The following is a 22,634-nucleotide window of genomic DNA, read 5'->3' on the forward strand; positions in this document are numbered from 1 at the left end:
CTAGATTTTTACCTCATACTTTTGGTCATCTCATCTTAAAATGCATGTTTTTCTGGCAAACTACAGAGGACTGAAGCCATTAAATAATGACATACAGTTGAGGTTCAGGCTTCATATGCTTCAGAAAAATGTAAGCAAACACTAAATCTGTCATTTCAAGAACATTCTTAAATGTATATGAGCAATATTTAAAATCTGTCCCTATGTTTAGGTCTTTGCCCCCTTATTATTTAAAGCTTTGCCCAGATTTATTATGTTAAGAAGTTGAGAGGTATGGTGAGGAGAAGGGAAAAAAGTACAGTTATGTAAGCTGAAGATGTTCAAATGATCATTGGTGCAATAGACTTAGCTATGTGGGTTATATCCTGCCAAGGATATAATAGCTGGCCAGCTTCCGAAGTTTCAGGGCACCTTCCACATGTCCAAACTGTCAAGCAGCTTATGCGGAGCTGACTAAAAGACAAGCTTGGGGGTAAAGCCCTTCAGAGCTTTCCTGCCAACAGAGAGAGGGATGCTGAGCTTTGGAAAGATTATGTTAGGAACAAAATAAATAAATAAAATAAATGTCCACACTCTGGTGTAAAAAAACACACCAAAAAGGGGGGGTTTGAGGGAGAGAGGGAGCAGCTACAGCAGTAATGATCATTCAAACATCTACTGTTATGGTAAGTTAAACTTACCCAACTGTAGCATGTTCATCATATTGATCAGTGCTGCAATAGCCTTAGCTATATCGGTAAATTACCTCAGCTGACCATATTTGGAGGTCGAGGGAGGAGAGTCCAGGAGTCAATGGATAATGGTCCTAGCAAAGCCTGACCTGGACCTAGAGAAGGAATCAAGTGTATAGCCCTTTGTAAAAGTATGTAAAAAGGAACAACTAACAGCTTATGGAATACTTCTAGAATCCAACCCTTTTCAGAAAGGCACAGAAGAAGCCAGGGTCCTTGTAGAATGGCCCTTGATCCTGCCTGGAATAGATTTGTCATGGTGAGTATAACAAAAGCTAAGCCTTAGACAACCATTTGTAAATAGTCTGTTTTGACATCAGATGTCTCTTCTTACCTTCACAAGAAACTAACAATTTATCCAGTGATCTTAAAGATTTAGTTCTATCAAGATACTACCTGAGTTGTCTGTGGACATCCAAGGTGTGGAGAATCCTGTCTCATTTTTAGCTTCAGGAAAGAAAATTGGAAGATGGGTAGTTTGACATAAAAAACTTGAATACCACTTTAGGCATAAAAGAAGGATTAGTTCTGAAAGAAACCCTCTCTTTGTGGAAAATGAGGTAGGGTTGTTTCATCATAAAAGAGCTTGCAACTCATATACCCTTCTTACAGAGGTCAGAGTAATCAACAAAACTGTTTTCCATGCTAAGAACCTCAAGTCAGCCAGATTAGTTGGTTAAAATGGAGCAAGTGTTAGTTTCTCTAACACAAAATTAAGATCCCAAGGAGGGGCTATCGGTTTACGTGGAGGCCTCTTACTCAAAACCTCTTTCAAGAACATTTTGACATGCGACTGCCTCAAGGAGTATCCATGGGTAGACATGCTGAAATGGCCTATAACTGAACCTTGATAGAGGAATAAGAAAGTCCATAGGATAGTAACTCACACAAATATTGTAAAATCAGAGAACAGCTAGCCATGAATGGGTGCTGATTATGTTGTTGGCACCAACAAGAAAACCTTTTCCATTTGCTAATATATGATTTTCTAGTAGCAGGCTTTCTTACCTCCATTAGTAACTGCTGCATGTCCTCAGAAAACAGGTGCCAAACAAGAATTAAGACCTTATCATCCAGGCAGTCAATTGAAGAGGATGTTGGAGTGTATCAAATACCCTGTTCTTGTGTGAGTAGCTCCATTATGGGGGAAGCTTGTGGTAATTGCCCCTGGCCATTTCCAAAAGAAGGGAGATCCATGGTTGCCTGTCCCTGGAGGGAGTCACCACAATGATCTTGGGTGATTCCTTCTGAATCTTCAGAAGTACCCTGGCTATTACTAGAAAGGGTGGAAAAACATGCAGAAACATTCCTGTTCAAAGAAAAAGCATCAGTCTTTCAGGGCTTCTTGCATGGAGTTCTGGAACAACATTTTGCCAGTTTATTGTTCAGTCAGGAGGCAAACAGGTCTACTTGAGGAACTCCCCACAGATGGATCAAATCTTAGAAAATCCCTGGATCTAGTTTCCATTCATGAGGCTCTGCCCTGGTCCTGCTCAGTTTGTCTGCCACACAGTTCAGCTTTGATGGAATGCAGGATGCCTGTACAGTGAGATTGTGTTGTGAAGCTAGCATGGCTAGTTTTCAACAGGGATGCCACCTGGTTTCTCCTTGCTTGTTGATGAACCACATCACTGTGGTATTGTCTGTAACCACTTGAGGAGGTCCCAGGGACCAAAAATGGTTCAGAGAATTGAGTGCCTTGATCAGGGAAAGCATTTCTTTGATGTTTATATGGTTGCATCTGTCCTTGGTGTCCCACATACCCTGCACTTTTATCTCTCCTGAAACTGCTCTGTAAGCAAAGTCCGGAGTATCTGTGGTAACTTGACTGCTTTAGAGCAGGGAGGGAGAAGGAGAAACCTTGATTTAAGGATATCTGTTGTCTCCATCAAGTGATTTCTCTTCTGACAAACCACAATTCTGGGATCTCTCCATCAAGTGATTTCTCTTCTGACAAACCACAGTACTGGGATCTGAAAAGATAAAGGGTGTTGATGCTGGGAGCAAAGAGATTTCAGATAAACCTATCTTCCTCATGTGGAGTCTTGTCAGTGGTATCATGAGAACCATAGATGCCATGAGACCTAAAATCCTGAGGTATTCACTTGCAGTGACTGAAGTCTGAGTGGAAAACCTTGGAAATAGATCTAAATAAAAAAAATGTTCCTGTGGAAGAAAAGCTTTTTGAACTAAGGTGTCTAGTTGACATCCCAGGAGCACAATCTTGTGTGAGGGAGTCAAAAAAGACTTTTGAATGTTCTCTTGGAATCATGGCTTGTGCAAGAGATCTGTCATCCAAGACAGAGATTCCTGACATTTTGAAAAAGACTTTGCAAAGATAAGCAAGTCATTTAAATATGGAAAATTGTGGATACCCTGTAGCCTGCAATGAGCTATACCTGGAACTAGAGACTTTGTGAAGATTTTTGGTGCAGTGGATAGTCCAAAGGGTAAGGCAGAGAACTGCTAATGTGATCCAGACACATGAAACAATAAGAAACTCCTGAGTCTGGATAATAGGATGTGATAAGCATCTTACAAGTCTACTGTTACTAGAAATCCTGAAAGAGGAAGAAGAGGCAACAGGTTGTGGAGTGACATCATTTTGAATTTGGGCACTATCACAAACAGGTTTAGGAAAGAAAGATCTAGAATTGATCTCCAAGCATTTTCTTTCTTTGGGACTAGCAACATCTTTGAATAAGAACTCTTCCCCACCTGGGAAGGAGGAACTGGTTCTATCACTCCTTGGGACAGCATGTGATGAAGAATAGGTGGAAACAAAACAATCTGATCTGCAGAATGAGGAATAGCCCCTTTGGAAAGGAGGAACTTCCTCCCACTGCCATCTGTAACCATGATGAATGATTTTCATAACCCATTTGTCTGAAACAATCTGTTGACGAAGAGAAAATGGAGATTCAGACTCTTCCAGAACAGAAAGATGACCAGGGTGGGAGGATGTCATGGGGTCTTTTGAATAGTCATTCAGACTTGGAGTGTGCATGGTTTTGGGAGGTTTGAGACTTCTTTTTTGAACTTTCTTGCCACTTTCTCCTAAACGTCTGTTTTGTTGAATTCTGGTGAGATTGTTTATCCTGTTTCTTTTTTTCTTTTTTGCTGAAGTTTGATGGAGAAAGAAAATCTCTTGGACAATTTGAAAAAGGAGGGCTGAAAAATCTTACATATTCCTTGGATCAACTTGCCCCTTTCATCACGGTTTTTGATCACCTCTGCAGGGTCCAAACACCAAATCTCTGTCCTAGAGAGAATTTAAAATCTTATTTTTAAAATTATTCGGAAGGTTCTGAGAATGCAGCACAGCAAACCTCCTTAAAACCATACCAGTGGCCAAAGCCCTGGAATAAGTATCAACAGAGTCATACACACACAACAAACAATGAGTAGTGACCTGTTCAATAGAAGAAACTAAGTTATTTAAAGTAGATTTTTCTTCACAAGAAGAAACTGTAGATAAAACATTCTTCATACTTTCACAATAGGTCAGAATAAACTTTAACATAAGAGCCTGACAATTTAAATTTCTGAAATTCAAAGTTACTGTACCTATCAATAATTTTCCCATCCTTATTAGAAAAAGTAGGATTGGAAGTAATTACATGCTTAGCAGCAGAGGAACCAACTAAGGATGTAGTCGCTGGGTCAGGTTTGGGAACAATGTTAAAAATTTAAAATACTGAGGAACTTTACACATCCTATCTGCCTTTTTAGGGACAGCTGGCTGACTATTAGGAAAATTACTGGCAGTAAGACACATATACACTAAAGCAGATAGGACAGGAGGAATGGGTGTAGGTTTTGGAAAATCTTTCTGTAGTAACTCATAGCATTATTTGAAGGACTGAGAAACCTCAGTGTTCTCCCACTGAAAACACTGGCGTACTCTAGCAATAGTCTCTGAAAAAGAGAACCCTCCCCCCAACAGTAAGAATTATAAAGACAGCTATCCTCGGAGTCTGAATCAGAAATATGAGGACAAAACCCTGAATTTGTCCGTCCACCTTCCTGTTTAGATTCAAAATCTTGAATCTCCTCAGGAAAGGAGGCATTCCTCTTTCTTTTACCTGAAACTACTCTACAAGAAGGATCACTAGCCTAAATCAAACCCCTGAGCCATTCACAGTAAGCCACTCTTATCCAAAGAAATATGAGTAGGGATATATACATCCTTGGTTTTCTGTTTCTTTTTGACAGGAAAACTGGGACCAACTGTGTTACTAATGGCAGACGCTGCTTCCCCAAAGATGGTCATAGCATTTTCTCCTTTACTAACTAAGGAGACCCCAACAGTAGCAGTGTGTGTGGCTTACCCCTGATCCATATTGGTTGTAGGTGCTACACCAAAGGGATCCAGGGTAAAAATGAGAGGTCTGAGGTACAATAAATGGTCACAGCAGAGTTACCCACCTATGGATGAAGCAAATTGCTAGCCTACTGTGATGGCAAAGGCTGTTTGCTTAACCTTTTCTTTTTGTGGCTGGAAGAATGACTGACCATGGGAATGGCAATCTGTTCCATGGTCAAGCTGAAAATGGTGCCTCTATCCTTGGTGAAAACAAGCAAAAATGCCATTAAAACTACAAATACACAAAAGTTACTTTTTTGACAGAAAAAAAAAACACAGTAAAAAGACTTTCAAAAAATATGGCAGCCCCACAACCTTAAAATAAACATAGTTTCTCCATAGAAAATAGTTTATCAGTTAGATAACACTACATTTAAACTGACAGAAATAACAAGTGCTCCATTCAAAAGTATGTTACAGTCTTGAGATAATCCATTAAAACACTACACATCTAGCTTTAAAATAACTTTCCTGAAGATGAAAGCAATAAAACATCAGTAAAAACTAAGAAAATGAAAGTTTTTCCCCCAAAGGGAACTTATCATCCCAGTTAAGGAAAGCACAAGCCAACTATCAATCCTCAAAAGCCTCAGAAGAGTGTACTGTTTGGTGGTAGTTAAGCTCTGAAAGATTACACCCCCAAACTTGTCTTTTAGTCATCTCACCTTGAGCTGCTTGACAGTTTGGGTGCACAGAAGGTGCACAGAAGCTTTGGAAGCTGGCCAGCTGTCATATCCTTGGCAGGGTATAATAGCTAAGGCTACTGCAGCAGTGATCAATATGATGAGTATAATTTAAAACCAAATGAGGTGTATAATGTGTATAATGAAATTAACTGACATTACACCTCACTGCACAGGTCTATTGAAACTTAAATCATGAAACAATGGATTTTGTGAAGTGAAAGCATCAATTATAACCTACAATTAAAATATATTTTTAAATGACTCATTACAAGTACAGGTTGAAACGTATCTGCTAAAAAGTAATATTATACACAGAGCCATTAACGCAATAATAGCTGGTATTTGTAAGTTCCAATCTCCCAGCTATCTCTCTATGTACAAGTCATTTATTTATCATTATTTGTAAAGCAATACAGTGCTATTAAAGCTTTGAATGTCAAGAGAGAACCAAAGAGACAAACAAACGGACATCAGAAAAAAAAATAACTAGTTTTTTATTTGTAGTGCAAAAGACTTGGTTATTAAAAGGGGATACATTACTTAAATCTAATTATGAAATTAAACTTGATGAGCAGTGCTTAAACACTTACAATAAGTAGTTTGAGTTCATTTTCTAATTTTCTTGATAATTTAAACAACGAGTATTACCAAATAATTTTTTACGTTCTTAGAAGATTTTAATGAAAAATTAATTTTCCCATTGTTTTGTTTCTTCTTCTTCCTCTTCCTCTCTGACTATGACCAAATTTTTGATTCATTCAAATGATAGATTCTTATTCTTACAAGGAAATAGTCTGTGCTTCTGTATTATTTTGCGTCAACAATTTGATAAGTGACCAACATTTTTTTATCTTTTCAATTATTTTAGTAGAATAGTCATTATCAAATTTAATGATGTGTTAACCAAACTTTAAAATGTGCTTTTGCCCTGGCAGTTTTTAGAAGTAATTCTTTATCAAGAAATGATAGAGATTTTATTACAATTGATCTTGGAGTGGCTAGAGCTGGCTGACCTATGGAGTGATGTGCCCTTTCAGTGCCATAGGAGGTAACATTCCTGTAAGTTTAGAAGCTTTGGGATCCATGAACAAAAAGGGCTATCATGTCTTCTGTTTTCTCCAGACTAAATATTCTGATGTTGTATCTTCTTGCTCTGTTCTCTGTATTCTCTGAATCATCCAGTTTATTTTGAAGCCAAGTGTTTTGTTTAAGTAAAAAACTCGGTTTGTAGTTCTTCTTCCTTAAGTCTTCCATCCATGTCAGTTAGTGCAATTTCTATATCAGATATCAGTTATAGTTGCTGTTGTATCATTTCCTTTAATATGCCCATTTGATAGAAGCTGATTTCCTTTAAATTATCTAGGTTTACTTGAAATCCAACTATCTTTTTTCAAAGAAGAGTCAGAGTGGGACTGTTTGGAGGTGCTCAGGTCACTTCATTCTCACAACATTTCTCCATGGTAAGTTTGGCAGGAAAATATTTCAGAATCTCCACAACATTTTTTCCTTAGGTAGAGTGGAATTTAATAAAGTTAATTATTTAAGATTCGTAGTTATAAGTCAGTATTTTCAATATCTTAAATAGAAAACTGCAAAGTTCTAAAAAGGTGTTGCTTTCAGATGACCATCTTTTTTAAGTATTTTTCCTTGGGATTATACTTCTGAACTGTCCAGTTTTCCCAGAATGTCCAGATTTTTGCCACATATTTTTGGTCTCTTCCTTGTAAAATGTCTGTTTTTCTGGCTAATCACTGAGGATTGAAGTGAGAAAATAATGAAAGACATTTGAGTTTCGGAATGAATAACCTTTAGAAAATTCATGGTAATGCTAAGCCTGTTATTCTATTAATTTTAAGTTTATAAGTGCAATATTTATAACTGTCCCTGTTTCTGGTCCTTCGTTCCTCCATTATTTATGGCTTTGTCCAGATTTATTGTGCTAAAAAGTTGAGAGGTATGTGTGGGATCATTTTACTGCATGTTGTTCAGTCAGATAGAATTTGACTGAATGGGCATTCAAACAAATTGTTTATTTATGAATAGTATTTGTAATAAGGGATGGGGTTGTACGTTGATGTGTACATCCCTATGCAGTACAAGCAATCAAAGATAAGCACTGGATCCAACATATTTCATTAACTCAATTTGTTTTCTTTGAGGAAGATTTTATTAATTATTTTAATGTTGCAAGAAAGTGAGTATTTATGGAAAACGTGCAAATATGTGATTGCTTTCATGCTTTCTTTGCAAATTGAAAAAACATCTAGAATTTAAGTATAAATTAAATACCCCTCATTCCCACATAAAACAGTTTTCTAACAAAAAAAATATCTTTCTGTTACGAGTTGAAAAAAATAAATGCACCTAGGATTGGAATCCCTGAACTGTATTTGCAGAAAAAAATGTCAAAAACACTCCCTGGGATTCAATAAACTGTGCAAGAATAGCACTATTGTTGCACAGAGTAGTTAGTGCCCATATAGCACAGCAGCGTGCCTTGCATATTTATGACAGCGCGCTGCTGTTCAACCTACATGGACAAGAACCATGAACGAGTGCAGGGGGCATGTTCAAGTAGTGCACGGACATTGAACATGCCCCCTGCACTCAGGATCTGGCATAATATTAAAGAATTACTCTAATATTATGCCAGTATTTTGCCAGTATTTCAGTGTCTGCAGACACTGAAATGAATTAAATGATCATTACATTGTCTGTGGACACTGAAATACACACGGAAATAGGAAAGCAATATGGGGGGGTGACAGGTTCTATGACAAATTCCCTGGATTGTAAAAGTGTCATGTGACACCTCCGCAACCTGCTAAAGCAGGAAATGTGTTTGAATGCACAAATAATGTAGGATAAATCCCTCAAAAAAGGGACACATAAAAATTATTGCCCTCACAAACTTAGAAAGTTGATAGAAAACAGGTCATGTATTAACATGAATTACCGAAGGATATAGGTCTGAAAGCAAATGTATGCCAATATTCTCTGACAGCAGTCCATGTGGACAAAGTCACAAATAATGGGGGGAAAAGCAGCAAAATAGGGACACCTCTGAAAAATTGCCCTCACACACTTAGAAATTTGATAGAAAACAGATAAGTATTAGCAGGAATCTCTGAAGGATAGAACCTGAAAGCCAAATGTATGCCATTATTTCCCGATTGCAGTCCTCAATGACTTGTCAGAACACCACAATACTCACTTAAATAACATAAATATAATAATAATATAATTTTTTTTTCTAGGTTAAGGAATTTTTAGGCGTAGCTAAGCGGGTGTGTGCGTTATGGCCCTCCACTTACCACAGCTTAAACATCCCATAGGAGATAAATACAAATATACAGGTAACATTTCCAATCTGAAAAGTGTAGTGGCTAGAGTCCCGGCTTTACATGCAGGCATTCACCGTTCCAGTACCAAGACAGGCAACTTATTTTTATATGGGAAAGTAGGGTTATAATTATTTTTGTAAACTTAATTTATATAGCAACTCTTTTTTTTTGTCAATCAGGGTAGTGTAGTTGGTGTACAATGTAATTGTGAGTGCCCCATACAAGTATAGTCACACCCCTTGCCAATGTAATGAAACCACATAGAGGAATACCCTGTAAAGTATATCATATACACTTAATAAATGAAATCAGTTCTCTGATATAGTGAAAAAATTAAACATGAGCAATGGTTAGCAAAGGCAGCTATGCTTAGCAGGTGTAACCATTGCTAAGATGTGAATGCTAAGCAGCAGATAGCTCAGCTAAGTGGATTTGCACACAGTTAAACACTGCTCAACAACTTCCCCTTTAAGCAGTGTTAAAACTGGCTTAGTGGATTTGTGCACTTCTTAGCGGAGCTTTACCTTTCCAAAATGGTCAAATGACAGCAAAGGGTGGGAATATTGCACTATTTAAATGGCGCAGGTGGGAATACAGCCATAATCTGTCATAGTTCATCTGTGCAGATACAATGGCTGGCATAGGAGAGGGAATGCGCTTTTGGGCACAACGCTGGAGCATTTGGGAGTCCAGGGTCATGGACTCCTAGTTAAAAACAATGAGGAGAGACTGCTGTAGGGCCAGTACCAGAGCTCCCAATACAAAGCATAGGCCTGGGACCATCTCGCACGTGAACTTACCAGCGCTACTGGCATCCCCTGGACTGGTGAGCAGGTACAGCACCACTATGCTGACCTAAAGCGTAGGAAGGGGCGCTCTTGAACCAGTAAATCCAAGAGGGATGGGCGCAGAATGCTCCAGTAGTGTGTAAGTATCACTATCAAGTAGTTTGTAGCAAATACTAGCCTGAGAATGTGACAGACAGATATGCATAATGTGTTTTTTCCCATACAGCTGCAGCAGATAGGCTAGTAACATGGAAGCCCATGGTGACAGACTGCTGAGGCTGCGCTGACAGGCTGGTGAGTACAAATCTATTTTGCAGTATTTGGTTAAAATAGCTAAGAGGAAGTACATTGGTTACTGCTAGTAGGTATAGCGTTACTGTGTGAACTGAATAAATAAAGTATGACTGACGAATATTGAAGTCCAATAAAGACCTTTAAAAAAACTGTTGTGTTTACTCTGGTATGTTGTTGTAGTGATATATAGAATGTATACAAGTTCTTCACATCAAATATGGCTGTGACAGCATACTTTAACTGAGGTGCATCTGTGAACAAGCTGTTAGGAGAAACCGTAGATGGCGTAGCTGTAAAACGAGATATAAATGAAATGTGAAATATATACTGCACTAAGCTCTGAACCCTGAATAGTAATATGTCAAGTTTCAAAGAGTGTTCCATCCACCATTGCCTAGTGTTAACCCTTGCTTTCCAGGCTGTAGTTATCCAAACGAGTAATGCACAGTACATTATCTGTCATGCATGCAACACAGAATTATAAGTTTAGACTGTCTAACCAAGAGACTCTTATGCAGAAACCATTGAAACAGGAAACAGCAGTTCCCCAGTAGCTCAGTGTGATGAGAAATAGCTTAGTTGTTACTTTTGCATACCCAGACACAGTTCAAATTCAGGGAGTGGCACTAAGATGTGTGCATACCTACACACAAGGAATCAGGAATAAATGTAAAAACAATCATCAAGTATTGTTAACAGGCATTTTCCCCACAGGTTTTACATGCAAGTAAATGCTGCCAGTAGCTGTATGAAGGATATACTAATAAACTGTGTACATCTGTTCAATTGTCCCACCACATGCATGCAAATGACAGCAGAATATGTCCATACAATATGCAATCTTCCCAAATCATGCCTCTTAACTGTACATATATTCACTGAATGTACTGATACTTGTATCAGATTTGTGGTCCGTATTAAATCTCTGTAACATGTAATCTTTGATGGACCTTTTCTCCCCAGGACTCCATTGAAAAAGGGTTCACTTGGCCCAATGGACTATCCTGGTTAACCAACAGCAAATAAATAAATAAATAAATAAATAAAGTGGTGGTGTCATGCCTAATCAGTGGCAAACCATTATAGACTAAAGTTACAAAATAACGATAGACATACAAGTGTCAGATGTCATATCCAACAGAAAAGCCATGCAAATGCAATACCTGTAATTTTATCACCTAAGTTTGTAAGAGCAATATCTAAAAATTGTCCATATTTATGGGGTTTTGTCCCACTAGTATGTATGGCTTTGTCCAGATCTCATGCTTTAAGAGGTTGAAAGGTATGTTTCCGATGGTATACCTTAATAAGTGCGTGATGCACTTGGGCGATCCTACTTAGATCGAAAGGAGGTTTCCAATGTTGCACACTATTGAATAAAATTGTGCAAATGTGCAATGAGCGAATGCACACTGACATTCGCTCATTGCAGATTTGCCATTTTGGGTGCAGAGTGCCCTATAGCAGGGATCTGGAAATTAACTATTCCCCACTGTAGTGCGATCTCGGAGTTAGTATATTAAAGTAGGGGGGTGTGGAGGTTGCAGCCCCCCCCACATGGATGGTGCAGGGGGGCTTGCCTCCCTGCATTATGATGTGTATTCGCAGTTGTAGTTCAAAAATCAGCAAATCTGCTTTTTCAATATGCTGATTTTCAAACTACGGTGACTTTCAAAGTTTAAATTTCACGCTTTAGAGTTGCACAACAGCGAGATCGGAATTTTGATTTCTGCTTATATGAAGGTATACGGTTTCCGATACATGTCTCTCAAGTGTCACGCTGTCATGGCTAGTGGTCACTGCTGCAAATAATCCTGGACAGAGACAGGTAACCAGCTGATGTATGCCTGTAGCACAGTCACATAACAACAGTTCAGGGTACCACTCCTGTGCAAGATATGTAACCCTGACATGTAAGAGTCCCCTCTAGTCATGTACCCAGAGTTGTCACAGTTTGCCTCATATCATTCCAGGCTGACAGTTTAACAGGTATGTTTGTACTGCAGAAGCTATGGCCATAGGTAGATGTAAAGTGAGGGCAGACCCAAAGAGTATTGAGTACTGTTGTGGAAAATAGAAGTATAAACAGTTGCGTCAGTCTTATTGGCATGCTGTTATGATGCATACTGTTTTTCCATTTATGCATGTGTTCTGTTTGCTATGCAACTACTTCAATTCTGTTTTATGGAGATAATTGGAATACTCATGCATGCTGTTATAACTAATCTTGAAATGTGTTGTTCATGACTAACCAAAATACTTTGTAAAACATTAACACCGTAGCGTGTTGGGAAGGCAGATCCCAGCAGATCTGCCTGTCCCCACCTCATCTGGCCACGGCACCGGTTCCCAGCACATCTAGGACGCAACTGGGATCTCCTTCATATGCTGGTCCTGCACCACCTTTACGTGAACCACAGCAGGGGATAGGGCTCACCCCCCCCTCGAGTGGGTACAGACAGGACGTCGTCACCCACTGTCACGTCCAGGGTTTGGTGTGCAGCACCCATCGATCTGAGTTTGGAGAGCAGCTGCTCCAGATTGAGGGCTGCCTGGTGCACCTCAAAGGGCAGGCCGCCCCTCCTGTCCAGTCCCCAGCATAGCCAACTTTGGGGCCATGAAGGTTCAGTGGCGACTGCCCATGGGTGGGGATCTCAGTCCCACTGTAACCATATGAGGGCCCATGGGCTTTGGATTCCCAACCACCCTCCCCATCAAATGTGTTTACCCCCTTGCATGTCATATACCACCCCTGTCTGCTGTCTTGTCTGTCTCCCTACCCAACCTACCTCCCCAGAAATACCTACAATCCTTCCCCAATATCCCACGCTCACCTTAAAAAAAATAAATAAATAAAAAGGGCATCTGTCCAAAAAAAAAATATCGCCCCATACTTAGCTATTTCACACCCATGTCCACTGGACACACGTAGTCTGTTCCAACTGGCTTGACAACACATCTGTTGTCCTCACCCCTCTCTCTGGGGTTTGAGTGTCCAAATTCACCTCCAAATTCTGTACAAATGCACAGCTGTTGCTGTTTAAGAAATGGACAGCTATGGACATTCCCTACACCCGTCCTTCACATCCCTAGCTATCTTTCATATTGTTTTTCCCTCTGCATGCCCCTTTTCACCACTTCCCTATCACCCCCTTTTCTTTTCTTTTAAAGAAATTAGCACGGGTGTAAGCGTGAGTGAGTAAGTGGTAGTAAGCAAGTGAAGCCATCACAGATTAAGCATCTGTACATTTAACCATGTGTTGGCATTGCTTAGTGTCATGCAATCCAGCTCAAACCTGCTTACAACTGCTTAAAACCACTTTAACCACTCTGTTTCCATCAGCCACTGTTCTGCCTAGCAACAAAATAATCAGCCCTGGCAAGTCTCGATCCCAGGGCCCTGTACACCATAGTCAGAGCAATGTACCAATATACCATTTGAGTTGTAAGGATTGCTGATGCTTTTTCAAACATATCATGCAGTAGAGTCATTCAACAGTAGGAAAAAGATTTTGTAGACTCAGTCAGGTTTTGTATATATACAATGTATATATGCATGGAGATCCATATATATGGAAAATATGTACATAATATAAATAAATATATATATATATATATATATATATATATATAAAAATAATCATAACATGTAGTGAAGTCATACCTCAGAACCATACCTCTCAACCTCTTAGTGCAAGAAATCTGTCCAAAGGCTGTCCAAATGGGGCAGACAATGGGCCAAAACTAGGGACATATTTTAAATATTGCTCTTATAAATGTAGAATGTTGCCAGAGTGACAGGGTTTGTTTCAGCATACATGTTCTGAAGGATGTGAGTTTTGAAACTGAAATGTATGTCATCATTTACTGTCAGAAATCCTCAGATCACAGTGATTTATCAGGGAAATAAAAATAATGAAAAAGGAAAAAAACACCAGCTAGTATTCCAATGGAATTTATTCTCTCTCTCTCTAACGTCTTGACTAAGACAGTCTTCAAGGAGTAATATCACAAAAAATACACCTGCCTTAAATACATACATTTTAAATAGATAATTGATTAATTAGAACAATAAAACAATTAAATGAATATCAGATAAAAAACCTCCAGTTCATTTCAGCATTTAAACAACGAGAGGCCAAAGTGTCAAACTTTAAAATGTAAACAGATTCCTTATATAACAATACATTTTTAATATTACATTCATCAAATGGGGAAACATACACTTTCTCTAGAATGGATCCACATAAACCTTCACTATTACCTCCATGAGTTTGTTCAAAATGCATGACTATTGGGCTTTCTTTTTTTTTTGTTGTTAATAAATCTTATATGTTCTAACAGTTGGACCTGAAATAGTCTCTTGCTTTCCCCTATATAGAAAATATTACATGGACAGCAGAGGGCATGAATAATTCCCTCTGTATTACAACAAAAACTTTCTTGGGGGTGTAAGACACGACCATTAATTCTATGGAAGCTTCCAACATGTTTGCAGGCTTTACATCTGCCAAATGGTGTTATACCATATTTACTCAAACTTCTTGATATTTTGTTAAAAGGAAGCTTAAACTTGGTCTTAACTATAAAGTCCCTCAAATTCCTTCCTCTTCTATATATGACATAATGGGATATCCCCCAAAATTAAAATCTTTTAAGGACCTAATATAACCCCAACAGAACTTCAATAAATCAGCTAACACCATACTAAAAGAACTAAATGCGGTAACAAAATACAAATCATTATGTCTGTATTTTGCACATTTCCTATCATAATATTTATACTTTGTCTCTTGCTTTTTTGTCTAAGATATAATCATTAAAAAATTAATTCCAACATTCATTCATTATTTCTGTATTATATCCCCTATTTCTAAACATATTATTAGCTTTCTCAAGTTCTAATACAAAATCTTCTTCATTATTACACAGTCTATATATGCATATGAACTCTCCATAAGGTAATGCCCAAATCGTATGGGGGGATGACAGCTTTGGGCCATTACATACTGAGTACCACTCTCAAATTGTCTATGTACAGTTGTTCGGATTTTATTTCCTCACTAATATCCACTATTACATCTAAAAAATTGAACACTTTCCTATCATAAGCCCATCAGATTTTATATTAATTTTATTGGCATTAAGCTCAACTACAAAACTTTGTATCTCATTCATACCCCCTTTTCACATAAAAAATAAGGTCAACAAACCTACAATATTTCCTTACATACTGACAAAAGAACCTTGATCTATACACATATTCTACCTCAAATAAGCCCATGCTTAAATTTGCATAGGAAGGGGCGAAAGAAGCCCCCATGGCTGTACCTTGTTTTTGTCTGAAAAGTTTTCCACCAAATTCAAAATAGTTATTTTTGAGACAAAAATCCAAGAGGTCAGTGATAAATTCTGTCACTGGACTCTGCCCCAAAAAATATCTAACAGCTTCAAGACCAGAATTATGACTAATACTGGTATATAAACTCCTTACATCCATTGTGATCCAGTACATTTCTGAATTCCAATTTTCTCCAAAAAGTGGAATACATCTTTAATATACGCAGGTAAACCTTGTACTTTTGACAACAAATATTGGTGTAGAAACTGTCCTATATTACAAAGAAAATATTTTCTCCCAGAAACTATTGGATGACCAGGGGGATTTATCAAAGATTTATGAATCTTTGGGAGACAGTAAAAATGGGCCATCTGACAGCCTTCTCCCAATTTTTTTGTTAACATATTCTAAAGAAACATATCCCAGCCTGTGGCCCTTTTTCAAAATTTCAACATATTCATTTAAAGATTCTTTATATTTCAATAAGTCAACTTGTTCATAAACTTCCATATTTTCCAAATGTTCATTACGCATATTTAGATATGGACTACTATTCATAATAACCAATTTGTTCCCTTTATCTGATGGTTTAAACACAATATCTTCTCTCTTGCTTAATAACTTTACTCTATTCCACTTTTCTTTAGTTAAATTATAATTAGGAACCCTAAATTCTGACAGTTTTCTCTACAAATTTAAACATGCAATAACAATGTTGGATACCTTCATGTGAGAATGAAAGCAAGAACAAGCTTTTAGACACAATCTTACTTGTATCAAACAACATATAGGCATTAATTTCATCTTCTGACAGACATGAGTAAAAGCTTTCATTCATGGAGTTATCAGAATCTTGTTCAACATTAAAACTGTTATCAACATTATCTTCAATACTGTCAAACAATTTCCTAAGGTGTAACTTTCTAATAAGCCGAAAAATATCAGCTTTAACTTCATGCACTCTAGGTATAACTGTCGGTATATACTTTAGACCAGAGTTAAGAACAGCATAGTCCACATCACTCAAAGCACAACCTGAGAGGTTAGCAATATATACATTAGAGTCACTGGTAGATGGTGAATTACCATTTACCTTTTTTTGAATACTGTTGTTGGTCTCTGGAGTGACCATAGAATTCCCTTTGGTGTTTTTTACCCTGGAATCCTCCTCTGCCCGAAGAGGATTCCCTACAAAAAGTCCGATTAAATTGTTCTTCTTGTTGACCTCTAGGAAGAGAGGGAAATTCAGATAGATCCTCACTATCTCTCTCCCACACCAAATTCCAACCTTCTGAGGTAGACGCCGATGTATCTGCACGCCATTTAGTATTGCTCTCCTCTGCCGCAAACTTTACATGATTTTTAACCCTCTTCCAATTGGTTCTGGTCTAGAACGCCTTGCCGTTCTCATAGTCATGTAGAGCTCTTAAAAATTTGCCCTTCTTTCATTCAATTATTTAATTCTCATAAGTCTTATTTAAAATAAACATAATAAATCTGTGGAACAGACCAGAAATATGAGCAATAAACCTGAACATTCTGAATCAATCCGGCCAGTCGAGAGGTAGGCTCAGAACCCCTTAGTGCAATGAATCTGGACCAACGCCAGAGGCGGCTGGTGACTTCAAATTAAAGGGGGACTGCAGGAGACAGCTGAATGGGTGGGGCCAATGGGAAGGGGTGGGACAAACTAGAAAGGGGTGGAGCTATGCTCAAAACCACAACAACTGGAACTTTAATTAAATATGCTGCCCTGGGTGCCAAACTGTCATTACGAGAGTCCAATCAAGACAAAATGAAGTGTAGAAGAAAAAAATATTTCAATGCATTGGTTACATGACAACTTGCTTAATATCTAGATGGAAACACAAAGGTTGTGAGGCATGAAAAAATACATTGCTTTTTAAATACATTACTGGAATGCCAGTTAAAATCAAGTTTAAAAAAAAACAAGCAGCACTCAGCTCAAACCACTTCTCCTTGCACTGCAGTTCTAATTATAATTTATATTCAGCTTTATAAAATTACCAAGTAACATGCTGAAAGTAGCAATCTCTGTGATACCCCCACTTGTAAAAATGTTTCTTATCCAAAAAAGACTTGCTGCCTGACAACAACTATATACTTGTTTCATGGAGAACACATGATCAAAGTAAAAAATGAACAGCGAACAAGAAACAAGCTCAAGATAAATTGCTTAAAGGATTACTGCACAAGTTATGGACCACACATGATAGATTGGCATTCTGTTTAGTTTACAGGTAAAGCCTGCAAAGATAACTGCAAGTCTCCAACAAATGTAATGAGCTTCTGAAAATACTGTAATCCTGTCCTTTATTACAAATACTGTCATATGCATTTCAATACCTAAAGCTTATACGTTATCTAGTTATGTAAATATTTTCTGCATGGCAACAATGAAAAGGCTTTCAATGTTGGTAATTCTTTAACAGTATGCTTATTAAAGCTTACTTGCATCTTACAATCTCCGACAAGCTTACCTGATGGTCATTAAATCATTGCTACTTAAACAGAGCAACAGGGCACTGTGACAGCATGCATTTTCTGAATAATAAGAAGCATAAATCAACAGTATAAAAATATGACAGAAAACCAGAACATTCTGCAAAATCAAGGACAGATGAAAAGCCACGGTCGTACTTGTGGTCTACCTTGGATGGGGGAATACTCTGCACACTTACACTGCACAACTGCTCCTTGCCTTGCTTGGACACATCCAGAGCCACTACAATGGTGAGTGGAGTGCAACAAGTAGGTCACAGTTTGAAATGTCTCTGGCTGACTGATGGCTCTGACACTCATACCTCTCAACCTCAGAGCAAGAAATCTGACAAAGCCATACATAGAAGTGGGACACAGGCACAAAAATAAAGACAATTTTTAAATATTGCTCTTATAAACTTAGAAAGATAATAGCACAGTAGTAGGTCTTGCATTAGTATGAATTTTTGAAGGGTATGAAATCTGAAACTCAAATGTCTTCCATTATTTTCTAACTTCAATATTTAATGATTTGCTACTAATTTGCCAGAAAACCCCAATTTTATGAAAAAGAGACCAAATATGTTATGCAAAAATATAAAATTGCCACACAATACAGCTGGGGACATGTCGAAGAAGGGACACCTTTTTAAAATTAGTACTGTTAACTTGAGCAGCTGACAAAATAAGTGCATCTACATGCATTTCTGAAATAAAAGTAATCTATACAGGGGCAGCTCGTGGTATCGGACTGCCGGACTGCAGCCCCCTCAGTTGTTTTTGGTCTTGTGTGTATCTTTTAATGTAATCGTTAAATTAAAAAAAAAAAGAAATCTCTCTTTTTTCACTTTAAATTTCGAGTCCGCGACTCGAAAGTATGCGCATGCGCATTGCGCAGTTCAACCGCGGTTGTAAACAGCATTTTTTTTTTTTTTTTTTGGTTTACATTGCAGCCCGGAGGAGCACATAAGGCATCATTGTGATGCCCAGAAGTCTATGCGGCAGCGGTTCCAAACCGCATAGACTTGGAAGGGGCTCGGACTGCGACGTCCACAGGCACGTCAGTCATGACGTGCCTGCTGAGTAAAGCCTAAATGCTTCTGATTGGTTGTCGCTCTCTTCCCGGGCTTTTATGTGCTGGGAAAAGAGCGAGAATCAATCAGTTCAGTTAACTTAGCTTGCTTTGTTGTGGTCGTGGTTTGTTTCGTGTCACTGTCACGTCGTGATAATTTTACTTTTTTTTTTTTTGAATTTTTATTTGTTTTGAGGAATCGGTTGTTTTTTTGGGTGAATTTTGTAGAAGAACAGAAGAAAGAAGAAGAAAAGTACAGAGTGAAGGTGCTGGTGCAGAATTAAGTAAGTAAGTAAGAGGCTATTTAACTGTTTACACAAGACAGCAGGTCAGTTCAGTTACAGTTACTTTTATATTCAATGAAAAAATATATTTTACTATAGTAGGAAAAAAAAAGTGAATATTCTTATTTTTAGACAACTCTATACTAAGGTCATCACATACAGGCAGCACACACATTTTAAATAACAGGAAAATACAGCGACAGCCGTTGATGTACTGGTCAGTTTATGCAGACTGACTTAGCAAACAAGCACTTTCCCTAGAGGTAATGCTACATCCATGATAAAGATGCCAATTATCAATTTTAAAGGGAAGCAGCAAGCATATCTATAAAATCTGAGGTATAAAAATGATTACATTACAGTTATGACATCATACAGGATGGCACAGTGCATTTTTTGTCAAAAATGATATTATACAGTGCAATTTGTTTATTATAAAAAGTTAATTAATGCATTTAGTATAAATATCTGAACAAAACTGATAGGTATTGTGGGGAATGTGAATACGTGATGCTGTTGTGGAAAAATATTCAGCTTTTTATTTAAAAAGATGGACATTAGTACGATGTGAAAAGCAATAAAGAAGAGAAAAAAGCCTCATTCCAGTTAAGTATGATGGGTGTCAAAATTGATGAGTTACTGCACAGATTGTATGCACTAGAGAAACCCACTTCTAGTACATTTAATAATAAAGTGACAACATAAACTCATTTAAAATGAAAGATGCTAATGGTTTGTGAAATATTCAAGTTTTCTCATAAAAAGGTGCATAGAAATGCAAATATGTCTTGCTATACTGCAGCATCATACAATTCACAGTTTATAGATGGATTGAAATATTAATGGACTAATTTTACTGTACAATGTGTTTTAAATGAGTGTTAGCAGATGAAGATTTAGCATTAGAACATGTCATAAACATTGCAATGGCAATACAACAGATAACATAGATGTCTTGTTTGTGAATGCCTGCCTTTGACTTTGATGAAGGAAATGTTCTGAATTGGGTAGTTTTGTCATTATTGGTGCATGCATTTTGTTTCATTTTTTACTGGAAAAATATTCAAAACAATAGGAAGGTGTATCAAAGAGCGTATGTATGTTTCATATGCAAGGGGCCTATGATTTGAAAACAGTCCAGAATTAATATTTATCTGCCACTGGTAAAATGTATTTTCTTTGAATGTGGGTTTCAATGCTGTTTCAATGAATGTGAGTTTCAAGGGCAGAGAAGTTTTAATGCTAAGTTTTTTTAGCAGATGGTTTGGTGTTTGTGCTGTAAAATGCAAAATAAAACTTTCAAATGAAGTCCAAATCATCATGGAAGTAAATCAGTATGCACATTAGTGTTTATGGTAATTGGAGTGAAATAGCCAAGTAATGGGATCATTGGAATGGCTGCAGGAGGAGGCTCCATTTGAACATGATTTTGTGAGGGGAAGGGTGGCAAACTTAGACAGCCCCAGCTGAACTATACCTCCCAACTGTCCAGATTTTCAAAGAATGAATTTATTTTTGTTCCTCATAAAGTTTGTGGCAAATTGTTTAGGAATTAAGTCACTAAATGACACACTGAGTTTCAGACTTCATAACCAATGCATGCTAAAGTAAGACTTGTTCTATCAACTGTCTCAGTTTATACAAGAGCAATTTTTAGTACTGTTTATATGTTCCCCCAATATATTTGGCCTTGTCCAGATTTACTGCATTAACAGGTTGAGAGGTACATACATGCAAATTGCTTTATAGAATTAGGCATAGCCAAACTTCTCAACTGTCCCTGATTTTGGCTCAAAATGTTGCTCTTCCCCTAATAATCCCTCAGCAAAATAGCAATTTTGGAAGAAAACATGGAGGGTTTACAATTAAGAAATAACTGTAATCATAGTTATAGATTACTTTTTATTTCATAAATGCATGTAGATTCTTTTATTTTGTCAGCTGCTCAAGTTAGCAGTACTAATATTAAAGCGTCCCTTCTTTGACAGGTTCCCAACTGTATTGTGTGGCTATTTTATATTTTTACATCACATTTTTGGTCCATTTTTCATAAAATTGTGTTTTTTTGGCAAATTAGTGACAAATCATTAAAGACTGAAGTTAGAAAATGACAGACATTTGAGTTTCAGATTTCATACCATTCAGAAAATTCATACTAATGCAAGACCTATTCTATTATCTTTCTAAGTTTATAAGAGCAATATTTTTTTAAAATTGCCCTTATTTTTAGGCCTTTGTCCCACTTCTTTGTATGGCTTTGTCCATATTTCTTGCTCTGAGGTTGAGAGGTATGACAAGTATGTTAGGGTCATCACAGTCAGCCGGAGACATTTCAAATTGTGACATACTTGTTGCACCCCACTCCGCCATGTAGTTACTCTGGATGTGTCGAAGCAAGGCAAGGAGTAGTTATGCAGTGTAAATGTGCAGGGTATCCCCCATCCAAGGTAGACACAAGTACAGGAGTGGCTTTTCATCTGTCCTTGATTTTTGCAGAATGGTCTGGTTTCTGTCTTATTTTTTGTACTGTTGATTTATGCTTATTACTCAGTGCCTGTTGCTCTGTGTTTAAGTAGCAATACATTAATGACCATCAGTTGAGCTTGGCTGAGATTGTAAGATGCAAGCAAGCTTTAATAAGCATACTGTTAAAGAATTTCCAACATTGAAAGCCTTTCTGTTGCCATGTAGAGAATACTTAACTAGATAATGTATAAGCCTTGGGTATTGAAATGCATATGACAGTATTTGTAATAAAGGACAGGATTACATTATTTTAAGAAGCTCATTACATTTGGAGACTTCCAGTCATCTCTGCAGGCTTTACCCGTAAACTAAACAGAATGCCAATCATGTGGTCCATAACCTGTACAGTAATCCTCTTAAGCAATGTATCTTGAACTTATTTCTTGTTTGCTGTTCATTTTTTACTTTGATCATGTTTTCCCCATGAAACAAGTAGATAGTTGTCAGGCAGTTGGATAAGGAACATTTTTACAAGTGGGGGCATCAGAGATTTCTACTTTCAGCATGGTCTTTTTTTGGATAAGGAACATTTTTACAAGTGGGGGCATCAGATATTTCTACTTTCAGCATGTCACTTGGTACTTTAATAAAGCTGAATATAAATTATTATTAGAACTGCAGTGCAAGAAGTGGTTTGAGTTGAGTGCTGCTTGTTTTTCTTATACTTGATTTTGACTGGCATTCCATTAATGTATTTAAA

The sequence above is a fragment of the Protopterus annectens genome, chromosome 17.part0, assembly GCF_019279795.1.
Source record: "Protopterus annectens isolate FY-2018-M chromosome 17.part0, PAN1.0, whole genome shotgun sequence".
Lineage (NCBI taxonomy): Eukaryota > Metazoa > Chordata > Ceratodontiformes > Protopteridae > Protopterus > Protopterus annectens.